The following is a 15,619-nucleotide window of genomic DNA, read 5'->3' on the forward strand; positions in this document are numbered from 1 at the left end:
GAAAGACAAGAAAAAGAGAGAGTAGAAACAGAGAGAAGAAAGAGAAATAAAGAGAAAAAGAGAGAAGAAAAAGACAGTGGAGAGAGAGAAAGAGAGAGATCCTGACACACACACAGAGAGAGAAACAAAACAGAGAGAGAACCTGAACCCAAGACAGAAGCCAAAGTATTTTTATAACCTAATTGCATAATTGACATCTCTTCAGGTCTGCTATCTTCTGTTCATTAGAAATGAGTTAATAATTCTAGCCCACACTTTAGGAGAGAGGAGCTGTACAGAGCTTGATGACAGTAGGTAAGGACCATCTGAGCCATCTTAGAGGCTGCCTACCTCATAGAAGAATTAAAAACATTTTTGAAGAAAAATTAGTAGGACCATTCTGAAGCACAATCAATCAAATATACCTATTAAAATTTTTTAAAAATAACTCCAGGATGCACTGAACTTGGGTTAGGATGATATCCAATGTGTAGACCCTCAGTGAATTAAAATAAAGAAAGAAACTGCTAGCCATCTGCATGAGATAAGTACAGAAATTGAAAACAGACCTTAAGAAATTTGATATTACTTGACATCCAAGTGCATGTTCAATGGATTCATCTCATTAACTGGGTATAGAACAAAAATATTGGCTCATGAGGGATTTGGAAAGAAAACTCATTCCTCAACACAGAATCTGAGAAGCCCTGTTACAGCGATGTAACAGGGAGGTGACTCTGGGGCAGAGGAGTAAGCTTAGATTGTGGCAGATCACTAGACAGAGAGTCAGGAGATTTGGTACTCGTTCTGCCTCTGATATTTCCTAAGAAGAACTGAATATCATTTAACCCACCTAGATTCATTTCCTGGACTGCAAACAAATTGTGTTGATTACAAGGTTCCTTTGAAGTCTAAAGGATGTTCATTTGTTCCTTCTATCATTAGACAAGCTAATGTATTAGCAATTTTCCCCTGTGATTTCTACATCTCTGAATCTGCCATCTGCAGCTATCTTCACTTACTTCTATAAAATCCTTTCTACCTCATCATGGCCTCTTAAATGGTTCTAGAGACAATTTGGTAGTCTGTACTGACTCACAGAGCAGAGAGAGTGATGGCCGTCTTCATAATAATAACATCAATCATTTTTATCTAAAAATAGTTTTAATAAAATGCTAACTTTTTAAAAATGAGCTATTTAAAATTTTTGTACTCAATAGTGCTTCATAAATGTACTGTTTCCATTTTTAGTTATGTTACTAAACTCCAGAATTTACTAAATTTTATTCAGTAGAGGTATTTAGAGATCTTTTGTTGTCCTGTTCCTATTTCTCCTCATAGCCAATGAAGATTGCTCTGGGAAGTGTATGCCCTAAATTATCTGCCAGCAAAGACTCTCGGGTGACCGGTACAGAAATCATCCTATAGATCAATGTTCTTAAATGTGGAGTTTTTGTGGTTAGCAGACTCTTCCATGGTCAGTACATGCAGCATAATCTATCGAAGTATAATTATAATAATTATAATAATAATAGCAGTGATTATCCTTTGATAAAACAGTATGGGTCCAGTGCTGTGCTAAGTATTTTCTGTATATCACTTCAGTCCTCCTAAAAAGTCACTTAATATCTCTGAAATAGGTACTGGTATCTTCATTTTACAGATAAGAGAGCTTAGGCTTTGAAAGATAAATCAACTTCACCCAAAGAGAGTAATTAACTAATTTCTGGAGCTACGATTTAAACTAACTGTGGTTGACTCCAGCATACAGTCCCAGTTTGAGTCTTAGCTATGCCTAATCTAGAATTCAGGCCTCCCGGCCAGGTCTGAGGAAGCACCCATGATGGATCTATCTACACGGGACATCGTAAAGGAAGAGATGATTATATAAAATTTCACGCAAGAACAAGAGGCAGTGTCAGATGCTAGCATTTTAGACAACAGTCTGCCACCCATGAACTCTGGTCCATTCTCTTCAACGTGAGTAGTGATGCTGTGCAGGGGCTATGATTTCGCTAAGGCACCCAGGGTATGAAGTAGCTTTGTTGTATGGTCTCTGTAACCAAGCACACAGAGCCCTTTCTTCCTGTGGGGTACAGTGGAAGCATAGCACTGATGTAATTCCCTGAGCTGTGCTCTGGGAGAGCTACATCTGGAGAAGAAAAGAAACAGGAGAGGGCTTAGGTACCTGACTATGCAGGCATTGTTGGGATATAAGGCAGAATCTCCAGGAAACATGGAGCAGTACTGGTGGATTGTGAAGGAGCAATGGAAAGAGCAGATTCCACCTCCTGCTTGAGAGCTTATGAGACTCTCCCTGAGGACCCCCAGAACTATTTGTGCAGAGTTTGGAAAAAGTGGGAAGAGCTAAAGGAATGCATGTTTTATTAATATCCAGAATCTGGTTCTCAAAAAAATAAGTTTCATGTCTATCAGTGCCTTCTAAGATTGTATTAGGTTTTATTTTTAACTTCTATGTTTTGGTTCTTATGGAATAATATTAACTCCATTAACCATACAAGTCTTTATTAGTATGATTAGACATGAAGTCTGTTATGGCTATTCTACCTTAATATAAATTACCTGATCTCAGTCACACATATTACATTGGCCTTTTTTAAATCTAGTTGATTTTAGCCAGTTATTCCAATTTATGAAGAATATTTTGACTCATGATTCTACCAGAAAACATTTTAGTTCTCTCTTCCATCTTTTATAGTTTATAAATCTAATAAATATACTTATCCATCTTTGTATTATTTCTTGATATAAAATACAGGAGACCTCAGCTTAGAGCCAAATTTCATCAAGCCCAGATGACATCAGCCAAACTTAAGCAAATCCATAGTGAGTGAGAAACAGAAGTTTTTTTCTCACTAAAAATGTCTTTTAATAGTCAAAGATCAATGTCAGGGACCTGACACATCCTCAGGAAGTTTCACTCAGGTCGTCACTAAACCTCTTCCCAGTATGTTGTGATTATTCAACTCACTATACTTTCATGTACCTGTGACATCACCTGCCCCAGATTTCCCTAAATCCTCCATAATTAAATTGCGCATAATGTCAAATACCTTGCAAAAATCAAGATGCATTGCCTTTAGAAATAACTCTCTTAAAAATACTAGATTTGTTTTTGTTCGGAATGGTCATTCTTTGCCAACCGAGTTTCAACGGCGATATGGGTAGGGTTTATATTTCAAATTTCAAAGTCAAGACTTATCGAATTTTTCTTTGCCAACATGGAGATGGATGTTATAGAAAACACACTTTAGAAATAGTGTGGATAATGCCCTTTAGGAGTTTGCTGCCCTTAAGAGAAGTTGGCATAGACACAAAAGCGTGAAATGTCTAGTAGAAAGGTACAGATCCTGTGCTTTGGGAATTAAGATGGTAGAGAGATCATCTTTTGCATGATTCATCAGAGGAACCTTCCTTTCAGAAGTTGTAATTAAGCTGTCTCTGGTTGTGTGTGTGTGTGTGTGTGTGTGTGTGTGTGTGTGTTAGTTTGGGTTTCCCCAGAAGCAGACTCTGAAATAAGGAGTCAAACACCAATAGAGAGTTAGAGAAGTGAGACCAAGGGAGAACAGTCAATGAGTCTCAGGCTCAAATATGAAGAAAGTTACTACAGTGGGTAACTTAAGTCCTTATGGGAAGCCCTGGGAAGGGTTGTTGAGCAAGCACTTTAGAAGAATTATCTTCAAACAGTGAAAAAACTGTGGTTTTTATGCATTATTCCTGACACCCATAGGTTGAGGTTGCTCCTGGGGGAGGAGGGTGTTAATTCTCTGGCATTTTCTGCTTGCCTGTGCAAGGTCAGAATTGGCTTCCTTGGCCAGAGAAAGGCCGCAGACAAAGAGAGGCAAGTGCTGACACGTTGGAAGTTGAGCCACTGAGTGTGAATGGCAAAGATGAGACAGAGCTTCACACGCAGTGTGTGTACATGAAAATGAAGATATCCAAAGAAGGAGAAGATCTTCCAAGCTGAGAGAACAGCAATTTATCAGACTCCTGGCCGCAGCAAGTCTTGTGACCCGAGGTAAAGTCGAGGAGAGAAAAGTGTAGTTTTAAGTTGCTCCAGGAAGGGATGCTTGAGATATAAAATATTTTGCACTGGGAATCTCTGCTGCAGAGATTTGTTCCTTAATGCCATGTTATGATGATAGAAAAAAATTAACACCCTATGTGAGCACCCCCACTCATTTGGGGATAATTTCTTGGTGAATGAAATGCCAAAATTTGGAAACTACTGATGCATCCTGTAAAATACAAACATCACAGCCAGGGTGGCTGTGATCACAGCCAGAACCATCACGTGGTTCTTCAAGCTCTGACCTGGCCACTATCTCCAGGCTTATCTATGGACACCCCCAGTATGAGTCATACTTCCCAGTTTGTGTCATTGCAGTTCACTAACATATGCCCGTGTTCCAGTCATGCCCTACACCTTGTTCCATTTTCCCTTTAAGACTCTTATTGAATATCTCCTGGTTGGGGATGCCATGCTTGATATTTTTCAGACACAGCCAATGCATTCATATCCTCCTGTAAACATTGATACCACTTTAGATCTTTGTGTATGTGTGGATGAAAAAAATAACTGTACTTCCTTTTGGTGAATGAGAAGATGTCCATACTCAGAACTTCTGAAATTGCTTCTTGGTGTTGGACACCTTGGTGACCTTGAGCATGTTGAAGTGTACAGTCTTGCTCAGGGACTGGCACTCACCCACTGTGACAGTGTCACCAATCTGGATGTCCCTGAGTGGGAGAATAGGTGAACAGGCATATTCTCATGGCACTTCTCAACACAATTATACTTGGACATGTAGTGCAGATAGTCTGGGCAGATGACAATGGTTCTCTGACTGTTCATTTTGTTCACCATGCCAGACAGAATCCTCTCTCAAGTGGAGATGCTACCAGTGAAGGGAAATTTCTTGTCGGTCTAGGTGCCCTCAGTGTCCTTTTTTGGTGTCTTGAAGCCCCGACCAATGTTCCTGTATTACTGTGGGAGCTTCTCCTTGCCAGTGTCTCTCAGCAGGAATTTTTTTGTTTTGAAAGATGGTTGTCTGTTTTTGATAGCCTCACTCTGTCTTAATGTCTGCTATCTTTTCAGCTTCCTGAATAAAAAACCCACCTTAGATCACTGTTTTGTAGACACCCTTGAATCATCAAATAGTCCATGAGTTCTTTGAGTAAAGGGGTTGAGTTTTATTCATCTCCATAATTTCAGAATTCACCAGACTACAGGACTTAGGGCTTGGTAAACACTGAAGGAAAGCTTGGCTCTGTTGATCAAAGCTCTCCTTGTTTATATTTTAATCAGATTTTTTGAAAGGGTCTCAAAGAATGGCTAAACTCTACTAAGTATACTGTCTCTTGGCTTATGTAGCTTTTGAAAGTCACATATTCATCAACTCTTACCTTAGTTTCTCCTCACCACCATCCTAGTCTATGCAATTGGTGAGGCCACAGACCCCTAGCATGAGGCCCTGTTCTTCCCACAGCAATGAGATTTAGGAAATCACTCAAACTTCTCTGCCTTGTGGGGTTTGTGTTGATGCTGCTGTGTTGTAGTGAATAGGCTAATAAGGTCCTCTTTTCAGAAATTGTACAAAGCTGTGGTAAATTTGATTTTCATTATGATCCGATGGCACGATCAAGTAGCAGTTTTCAGCTTACTGATTGTAACATGAGAGGATCACATTCATTTCCTTCAGTAAATGTTCACCAGGAATCTCTGCAGATGCAATGGAAGACTGAGACATAAGGAGAATTCCCTTGAGAAATGTTAATAGAACTTAACTTACTTGATTACATTGCACACTCACTTTTTGCAAAGCTACAATATGGATGAGACAAGGTCTTCACCCGCTGGACTCATAATAGATACATAATCCATACATGCTGGAGTTAGAAAGAAGATGAGCGAGCCAGCCTAAGGGATAAAGCTACAAGAGAGTTGGTTCTCTAAGCTAAGGACCACGACTGAGGTGCTAACTCACAAGAGAAAATAAACCATTGACTCATCTCCTCATGCTCCTTAACAGCTACTGGCAAGTTGGTTATTAAATGAACCCTGATAACTTTGGAAAACTTGTCAAGTACCAAGCAAGACACAATTTGTGATTTTTGGCAAGGCTTGTATTATTGGCTCCCTGTGCCTGGGACAGTATTGGAAGGAGAAGTATCTATAAACAGAATGAATAATGTGCAGCCATAATATAGTCTTTGTTTATTTTTACATCAAATGTTTGGAATGTTGGCACTATTAAGAAACTCATTTAATTTTCATTCCCTTTTGAACCTGTGATGTTATAATGCAAGCCCCCGAAATGAGCCATATTCCTAGTGATGAAAATTGGGTGCTGGTGCCATAATTATACCAATGTTGGTTTTGATAAGTCTCTTTTAATTAACAGAATGTTTGAAGTTTGCTGGCAATTTTTTATTTTATGAAAAGGCTGGTAATAATAACAGAAAGGTACCCGTTTTAAATTGTCCACCTGGTCTACTTCTTAAATCTTTTCATCTTTGGATTGATTTGCACATCACGACCAATTATGGAGGTGGGAAGATTCTATTATACTCATTTTGCAGATGAGGAAATTGAAACTGGGAGCTTCGGGGACTTGCCTAAGCAGGTGAGAATGACTCTCACACCAAGACTCCTGGAGACATCCCTGCCCCCCGATAATCACAATGGTTCAGTTCTCAGAACACAGGCATTCCTTACCTTGCCACGATTGACACGTGGAGCCAGATAATTCTTGGTTGTGAGGGTCTGTCCTGTGTGTTGTAGAATGTTTTGCAACATCTTTCCTTTGCCAACAAGGTGCCAGTAGCAATCCCCCCACTTATGTCTCCAAACATTGCCTAAAATCTCCAGTAGGACAAAACCATCTCTGATTCAAAACCACTTGACTAATGGAATCAGACTCCATGACAAATGGCTTCTCCTGTTTACCTGGTTTACTCTTTCCTGTCTGCATGCCAACAGGGGCCTCAATGTTTGTGTGTGTGTGACAAATTATAAAAAGCTACAGTGAATTTGCCTTGCACTATGTCCTGGCAGCATAATCAAATTACAGCTTTCAACCTACTGCCTGCACAGCAAGAAGACAAAGTATGTGAGGATGGGAGCCACATTTTTTTCCTTTAATAAATCTTTGTTCAGTGAATGAAAAAGTGGATTGCTGCTGCTAACCATGAGCCAAGCAGGTTACAGACTCTACACACATTATACCGTTACATTATCCAACCACCTATGCATTACATATTAAAGGGCCTATTTCTGAAAGGCAGAGTGTAGAGGATTTTTAGGACAGTGAAAAGATATCCATAATCAGTGACCTATCACCAAACCTTAACAGGAAGTCACATGGCCAAGGAGAAACATGGTTTGTGGAGTTCCAACTCCAGCATCAAAGCAGAGCATGAAAGGGTAAGTTTCCAGCTCAGAGATAATTGCTTCATACTGGGCACAATTCCTTGTACTTTCTTCCAGAATATATGGGCATTTTATTTTCTTATATTTGTTTGTTTTAATATCACACTATTCCCTCCTTGTCTTTTGCTGCTATTTTAAAGACTTTTCTAAATCAACCCAAATCTACTTCTTTCCTTTGTTGCAGTTTATTCCATTATCTGGATAAACAGCTCTGTAAGTGAGCACCTGGCAGCTCCTGCTTCTCCTTCTCATCCTTCTCCTTCTCCTTCCAGTTCTCTTCCTTTTTTTTTCACTCTCTTGTTCTCTCATTCTTCTTCTCTTTCTCCATTGTCACGCTTTTGTATATGTGAAAGTATATCTAAAAAACTCTAGAGCAATTTGGTGGGACTAAGGGCACATGCTTTAATTTTCGAAGACGTTGCCAAATTGCCCTTCAAAAATATTATAGCAATTTATTTTTACCTTTAGTGTTTGAATATAGTTTTATCACAATCTTACCAACATGGTGTAAAAAATATACTTAAAATATGTTCTTCATTTTTAAGGTAGGAAATTATGTCACATTGCTATTTTATTTTGGATTTTAAAATTCTGTATAATATTCAACATTGGTTCATTTATTATAAATCTTTGCATTCTTTTTCTTGTTTAAATCCTTGCTCACTTTTTCTTATTGATTTATGAAACCTTTTTATAAATTGAGGGTATTTGTAATATGTATTATGAATATTTCCCTTGCTTGTTATCACCTCTCTTCTGACTTTGTTCTTTAGGTATAATTTTTTTTTATCAGTGATATAGTTTAGACATCCCCTCCAACTCTCATGCTGATTGATAATCCCCAGTGTTGGAGGTGGGGCCTGGTAGGAGGTGATTGGATCATGGAAGTGTATTTCACATGAATGGAGTAGTACCATTCCCTTGGTGCTGTCCTTGTGACAGTGAGTGAATTCTCTTAAGATCTGATTGTTTAAAAGGGTGTGGCATCTTCTCCTTGTTCTCTCTTGCTCCTGCTCTCACCAAGTAATGTGCCTGCTCCTATTTTGCCTTCTGCCATGAGTAAAAGCTCCCTGCGGCCTCCCCAGACGCAGAGCAGATGCCAGCACCATGCTTCCTGTAGAGCTTGCAGAACTGTGAGCCAATTAAACCTCTTTTATTTATAAATTACCCAGTCTCAGGTATTTCTTTATAGTGATGCAAGAGTAGCCTAAAACAATTAGAGAGTTTTATACATTTCTCACTACAAGTTATGTTACACATTACCGAGATTCTTTTCTAGAACTTTATGTTTAATTACATTAAAGAGTAATTTAATGTGCAATTTATATTGAGATAAATAATAAGATCCAACTTTAAATTATTTTGAGAAGACAAACCAGGTTTTTCTTAAACAATACATCATTACTGATTTCAAATGCTGCCTTTGATATACGTTCAACTCCTGTGTGCATTTTGCATAATTTCTGAACTCCATTATGTTGTACTGATCAGAACATGTTATTACCAGGATGTCATTTAAGAAAAATGAATGAGTTACTACAGGACTTTTTTTTAAATGCTGATTTGGATCCAAAACCAAATGGAAAATTTTAGGAGTTTCCTCCAATGGACTTTTTTAGAAGTGATCTTTTAAAATTTAACTTCAATAGAAATGTGTTGATTTTTCTTATAGATCTTTCACTTACTGCTTTGAAGTTTTCTCTTTGTGTATGACGTTGTCTCTGTCTAGCGGGGTTGTCAGGTGGTTTACATCATCTTCACTCGTTCCCTTAAGAAACTTTTTTTTTGAGCTACTACTACATATGGGGCATTGTTCTAAAAGCTAGGGATGCAGCAGTGAACAATTCAGAATAGGTCTTTGCAGTGATATTGTAGTGGGTGGAGACAGACCCTGATTTTTTAAGCATAACAGAATTCAGATGTATCAAGGACTATGATATAAATAATCAGAGCCACAACATAGAGAATAATTGAGGTGAAGCCAGGGGAGATAAAGTGTCAGACAGTGAGCTCTCTGAGGAGGTGATGTCTTGGTTTGATGTCTGACAGCTATAAAGGGAGTTGTCATGTTTCCGTTCTTCGGTGCAATGTCCAGGATTGTGCTTGCCATATACTGTTTTTTGACAGATATTTACTGAATGAACCAATCAATCAGTGATGGCTGGAGGTTCTGGCCTTGGCTGTGGGAAGCACTTCATGTTGCCTTTAAGCTTCTATTATGACAAGCTGTTTAGACAAGTTAAGTGGTAGGGTTTTACTTTGGGGAGGAAAGAGATTTTTCTTCAGTCTTTATTCATTACTTATTACAAAAGTGATTTTGCAATGACTGATTTCAACATTTCTCCCTGGGCTTCTAAACCACCCTGGTCCTTAGCAAGCCCAAGCAAGTTTCCAAACACAGGGTTTTTCCTTCAAGCCTGACCTCCCAATCTGCCATGAGAGAGCTTTGCATATGCACACCTGTGTGGGGCACAGCATGGAAGTGAGAAGGAAGTTGAAAACAAGCCCAGAGGACCCAGGTGATATGTTTTCAGAATGTTGCCTCTCCCAAAATATTTCCTGTGGATCAAAATTTCTTGCTTAGACATGGTCTCTGTGGCTCAATTTGCAGTGGATTATACACCAGCCCCATCTTGTGCTTCTCTAAAAATCTTTCCACTATATAATTTTCAAAACAAAGAAATTCAAACTAGCTTAAGACACTTTCTTTTCATGGATGACTTGAGTAACAAAATGTAAAATGAAAAATCAGAATGGATGAAAAGGTGAATGTATCTTCCACCAATTCCTTCATCTACTGTATTTTGTTGAGGGGATTTGTTTTTAAGATTGAAAGTCATTGGCTTATTTCATTTTTTTTAATTTTTTGCTATGGTTTCTCTTTATGATTATTGATCTCTATTAGCATTATAATAATAAATACTTGATAAATTTCTTTCTTTGATCTGGCCTTCTTGTCCTTCAACAGTCTTTTAAACTCTAGATTCTTTCTTTCATTCTTGACATTTGCCATTGTCTTCCACCCTGAATGCCTCCCTGCTGTTCTCAAAAGCTGCCTAGAATCATTGAGAGAGTACATTGCAGTATCAAGTACCATGGCTTCAGGCTCCATTGCAGCTGCCTGCTTTCTGAAAGCTCCCTTTATTCTTTGCAACTGCACTTATCGAATTCCGCCTAACAAATGTCAGCTTTTTTCCCTTACCTTTCATGCAAAACACACACACACACACACACACGCACGCACACGCACAGTGTAATAAATTCTTACCTCTGCACAGTGTACATTTATACACCTTGTAATTGCCTTTCTCTGTTGGTTTTAGTCCTTTGCCCTTTTATTCTTTCCTTTTATACTCTGGCTTCCTCAGCTCTAGTATTCCCAGTCTTGGAATCCAAATTGCAAATGCAGAAAACATGCCCACCCATTTAGGACAAACTGAATGACTCCAATTGTAGAGGGCAGCACTGCGTCTGGTGGTACAGCTCACTAAATGCACTCATCGCCTGGTTCATAAGAAAGTAGCAGGTCTTGTATTCGAAACTAAGAATCTGTGAACTTCAGAGCACACTGTGGAGCTTCATGGAGATGTGCAAGAAAGTAATATATTGTGATATATCTATATATATAAACTATATATATAGTATAGCATATTTGTGGTAATATGTAGTATTTTTCCACCAGCCACCATATGCACCCACATGAAAAAAGCTAGAAAGTTTTTCAACTCAGTGTATGATTCTCTGATGCCCCTCTGATATTCTTTTTTCCTGTTTCAAGTAACAGCAGTTATTAGGACCAGCCATGTTTTGCTACACAGAATTAACACTTGATGAGAGTGGCTTGAGGAGGTCAATTAAAGCAGATGTAAAGATCATCCTGCCTCTACTGAGTTGAAAATAGGAGCTAAAAGATCTCTTCACTTAACTGCAGGCCATTAGGCAAGAGTTAAGCCTTTCCTTATAAGGAATCTGTGGAGTTATTCTGAAGTCATATTTGTTGTTTGATAGAACAATTCAAATGGCCATTAAATTCTCACAGAGCTACGAGCACCAAAGCCCCCCGAGGAATGTGAATGGGCCTTTTTTTCCCCCAGACCTCAAGGATTCTAGGAGCTGAATAGGATTCAGAGACAGGACTGGATAGGGAATTCCTAAGGGCTTTTTTTAAGCCAATATTCCATGACTCTCTGACCTAACCCTTTGCTACTCGAAGAGTGTAGTAGTCCATACACCAGAAACACCAGCATCACAGGCACCATATGAGAATAGATTAGAAATGCAACATCTTAGGCCTCACTTCCACCTGCTACATCAAAATTTGCATTGTAACGTGATCTCCAAGTAATTCACGTACACATGAGAATTTGAGATGCCCTGATCTATTCTAATCTCTTTTTTCCCTGAATAATAAAAATGAAATAAATTTCCCAAAGTCACTAAGTAAATTAGTAGCTAGAATAACTAGCAATGCGTTACATGAGTCAGGCTGTTCATACTGGATAACAATCTCCTTTTTCCAGGCACCTAGTTCTTCACCTATGTCCTGGAGTTGGCCTATGTTCCCCAGGACCATCCCTCTCTGGATATCTGTGGACATTCTCGAAGTCACCTCCTCCATCAGGACTTTCAGTGTTGGCAGAGATGTGCTATGTGTGCACTGGCCACTTGTGCCTGTGGAGCACCTGAAATGAGGCTGGTGGGTCTGGAAAGCTGGAGGAGGAGTGAGAGCCTCATCTCTAGTGCATGTTAATCACTGAACTCTAACATGAAAAGGGGAGCTTCAGGGCTTCTGTTGGGATAATTCTGCATGATGGTAATATCTTAGCTACCGTTCTGCCAAATATGTTGCATCTGTCATAGCTTTCAGGAAGACGGCACTAGAAAAAAATTCTAGGTTATTGATACAGACAGGAGACAAGGAAATACTGGGTAGAAAAGGGCAGATCCCCAGCAAACATCCCACCCTCAAGCCTGAAAACCCGTGGCCCTAAATGAGGATAGGCATTTCTGTTTTCATGGCCCTTTGGCCCGCCATGCCCCCTATCCTGCACCCACAGAAACCCTGAACCCCAAGCTCCAGAGCAGACCAGAAAGCCAGCAGACTACCAGACAGATGGCAGAATGATGCGGCAGAGAAAGGGAGAAGAGGAGGAACAGCTGAACTCCCAGGGGAATTCGGCTGGGGTTGGTCAGAGAGGAGTCCAGCTGCTGGGTGGCCCAACTCCAGAGGAAGATCACCTTCCCATTCCATCCCCCATTTCCGAATCCCCATCCATTCCGCTGAAAGCCTCCTCCACCACTTAATAAAACCTCATGTTCATCCTTCGGGTCCCTGTGTGGCCCAATTTTTCCGGAACTCTGGACAAGAGCTCAGGATACAGAAAGCTGTTACACTGGCCCTCTGCTTTTGTGAAAAGGCAGAGGGTCTATTGAGATGATTAACGCTCAAGCCGTCTGTGGCTAGCAAAGTTGAAAGAGCTTTGCAGCGCTGGAGTTGCAGGTACCCACTCTTAAACACTACCTCGGAGCTGGAGCTGGAGCCCGAAGGGCTTGCCTGAGCCTCTGCACCTGCCTGTCTGCATGCTCCCCCATCCCTCAAGGAGTTTCGAGCCACACCCCTGTCGCTAGGATTTGAGAAGAATCAGGGAACTCTCTTGTTTCATTATCACTTATGAACTGGGAAAAAGAGCAAAGAATCTTTAGGGTCATCTGTGAAACTAACAGTTCGTTGGATAACATGTAAACCATCTAGTAACTTGCTACTTCTTAGACAAATGTAACGTCCCTGTTCTTGTGTTTGTTCTGAGGATTTTCCATTTAAAAAATATGAACATTTGTGTACTGCTTATGATTTACCTGGCTATGAGGTTTTAAATTGTCTAACTTAATGAGTGAAGCTTTAAATCATCTAACTTAAAAAATACATTTGAGAACATTTCAGAGAGAATCATGTAGACTTATCTAATCATCTGGTTGTCTTCACTAATGGCCAAAATTTCCCCTATTTTTTCATTGCTGCCAGTTTCCACACACCTCTGCAATATGATTTTGTAGCAAAAATTGATGTCTATGTCCACACCTATAAATTGATCTTATGATTTACTTTGTAAATGTAAGCATGCAGTATAATTCATTGGAAGCAATGATGTGCCAGTTCTGAACCAAGGCCCAAATGGCTTTGTGTACTTCCATTCTTTTAGAGAAACGTGGACAAGTCTGCACTAGCCTCTGGAAGAGGAAAAGCTCCAGGCATTGGAGAAAGACCCCAAGCCATTCTACCTGTCCCAGCTGAGTCCCACACAGACCAGCCATCCCCCAGCTATACACAGGTTTACCGCAGGCATGTGAGTAAATCCAGTCAAGTTCAACAAAGCCCAGCCAATATCAGCCAAATTGTCTAGTCTACTTTCAGATTTGTGAAAATGGTAAGCAGTGCTGATTTTAAGCAACAAAGTTTGGGGTAATTTGTTACAAGATTATTATGACTATAGATTACTGCTATACCAATGTTGTCATATTTTAACATTTTCAATGTTATTTCACCTTTCTAAAGAGAAAAGTGGTCTTTGAGGCCGTGATTAGCTTAAGTTCCCTAGGATTAGAGGCTTTTAAAGAGGGAAGGACATTAGAATTAGTCCTCAACTATAGACAGAATTTTATGACTGAGAAAATGGAGGCATAGAGAGGGGAAACAAGTACCATTGTATCACCCTGCCAGTCAGGAGCAGAACAGGACACAGGTCTCCTGTCTCCAAAGTCTTTGCAAGTCCTCAGTCTGTTCTTTCATGAATATGCTCTGAGTTTTGCTTGTCTGCCAACCAGCAAGACTTTGAAAACGTAGCTTTAAAAAGGGAGATTACAGTTACAGAGACCAATGCTTCCGACTTTACAATCTGATTCTTCAGTTTCTAAAGGCCCCCTTGATTCTTTGTTAAAAGAAATCCCCACTTTGCCATTTGTCTTTTATGAAAAGATTAGTGGATAGCTTTTACCATCACCATAGCACCGCTTACTTAATCAACCAGTGTGCTCTATTTGTAATTTGTCAAAGATGTTGGATGTTATAATAAAAAAAGGCTTGAACGTGGTACATTTTCTACTCACCATTGAGTGAATTTCTTTCCTGGAGTGTGTTCACTTCCCCGGCAAGTTAGGGACTCGGCTTGTTTTCTTGCCTCTGTTCTTTTTAAACTCTGGTGGTCATGCTTTACATCTCAGAGATTATAACATATTTTCACATAAATTATCTGATTCGAATTTCCCAATAACCCGTTTCCATCTCCATGAGAAAATTAAGACTTAAGGCAGTTGTGTGGTTAGCACCAGGTCAAGTGGACTGGAAAGAGAAGGGCTATGCCAAGTTTCTCGATTTCTGCAGTCTGATTTTCTATTGATGATGTCACTTTGCCAATTTACAGTCTGCACCTGTTGGGTTTGTTTAAGTGCCAGTCATGTCCAGTTTTCCCCTTCTTACTGAAATGCCCTGGTCCAAAGACCCTTCCTAAGGAAGTAGCCTTGGACTTTTCTTGGCAGAGAGGTTGTTGATGGTGGATGATCTCAGGTCCAGGGCCCTTCTCTTTGCTGGACCAGGATTTAAACTGAAAATATGAGGGAGAGAGGAATCTGTGAGTCTGAAGAACGTGAAAGGAAAACCTAGAGGGAGATAATAGGCAATCTGTGGTTCTACTCTGTACCTTGGCACTTTCTGTTTCCAGTTCCAATGCATTCATGTCCTTAAATTCTGTTTTCCTTAAGAGGACTTGAGTTCAGTTCACCCAGTCCCCTTTCCTTTGTATGGCATTTTGTTTTCTAAAAAGAATAGTATTGCCATTTCACAAACAAAATCAATCTGTTAAGGGACTTGTAGTCAATTATTACTATTATTATTTCATGAGGAATAAATGTATAGCTTTGAAGGGAGATAAAGTGACTTGCTTAAGGTCACACAACAAGATAATAACATTTAAACTTAGTTCTCTCACTACTAAGTCCTAAGAACTTTGGGGTTTAAAAAAAATGTTTTGGAACATTTTTAGTAGGCTACACATAGTATGTCTCTCAATTTTCAGTACTGAAAAATTTGCACCAATCATCTCGGGGATTATGTCAGAGGAGAATTTGGAGCCTCACAGAACTGCTCAAAAAGTCCTGCTGTCAGCAGTTTGTTGATGTTTCAAGGCAGGGTAC

General features: G+C 39.6%; 1 pseudogene; it reads right to left on the reverse strand.

Moving 5' to 3' along the window:
* Nucleotides 1-4,616: 4,616 nt before the first annotated feature.
* Nucleotides 4,617-15,162, reverse strand: LOC105516615 (annotated as a pseudogene).
* Between the last annotated feature and the right edge of the window lie 457 nt (nt 15,163-15,619).

Source organism: Colobus angolensis, unplaced genomic scaffold (genome assembly GCF_000951035.1).
Source record: "Colobus angolensis palliatus isolate OR3802 unplaced genomic scaffold, Cang.pa_1.0 Scaffold285, whole genome shotgun sequence".
In the NCBI taxonomy this organism is placed as follows: domain Eukaryota; kingdom Metazoa; phylum Chordata; class Mammalia; order Primates; family Cercopithecidae; genus Colobus; species Colobus angolensis.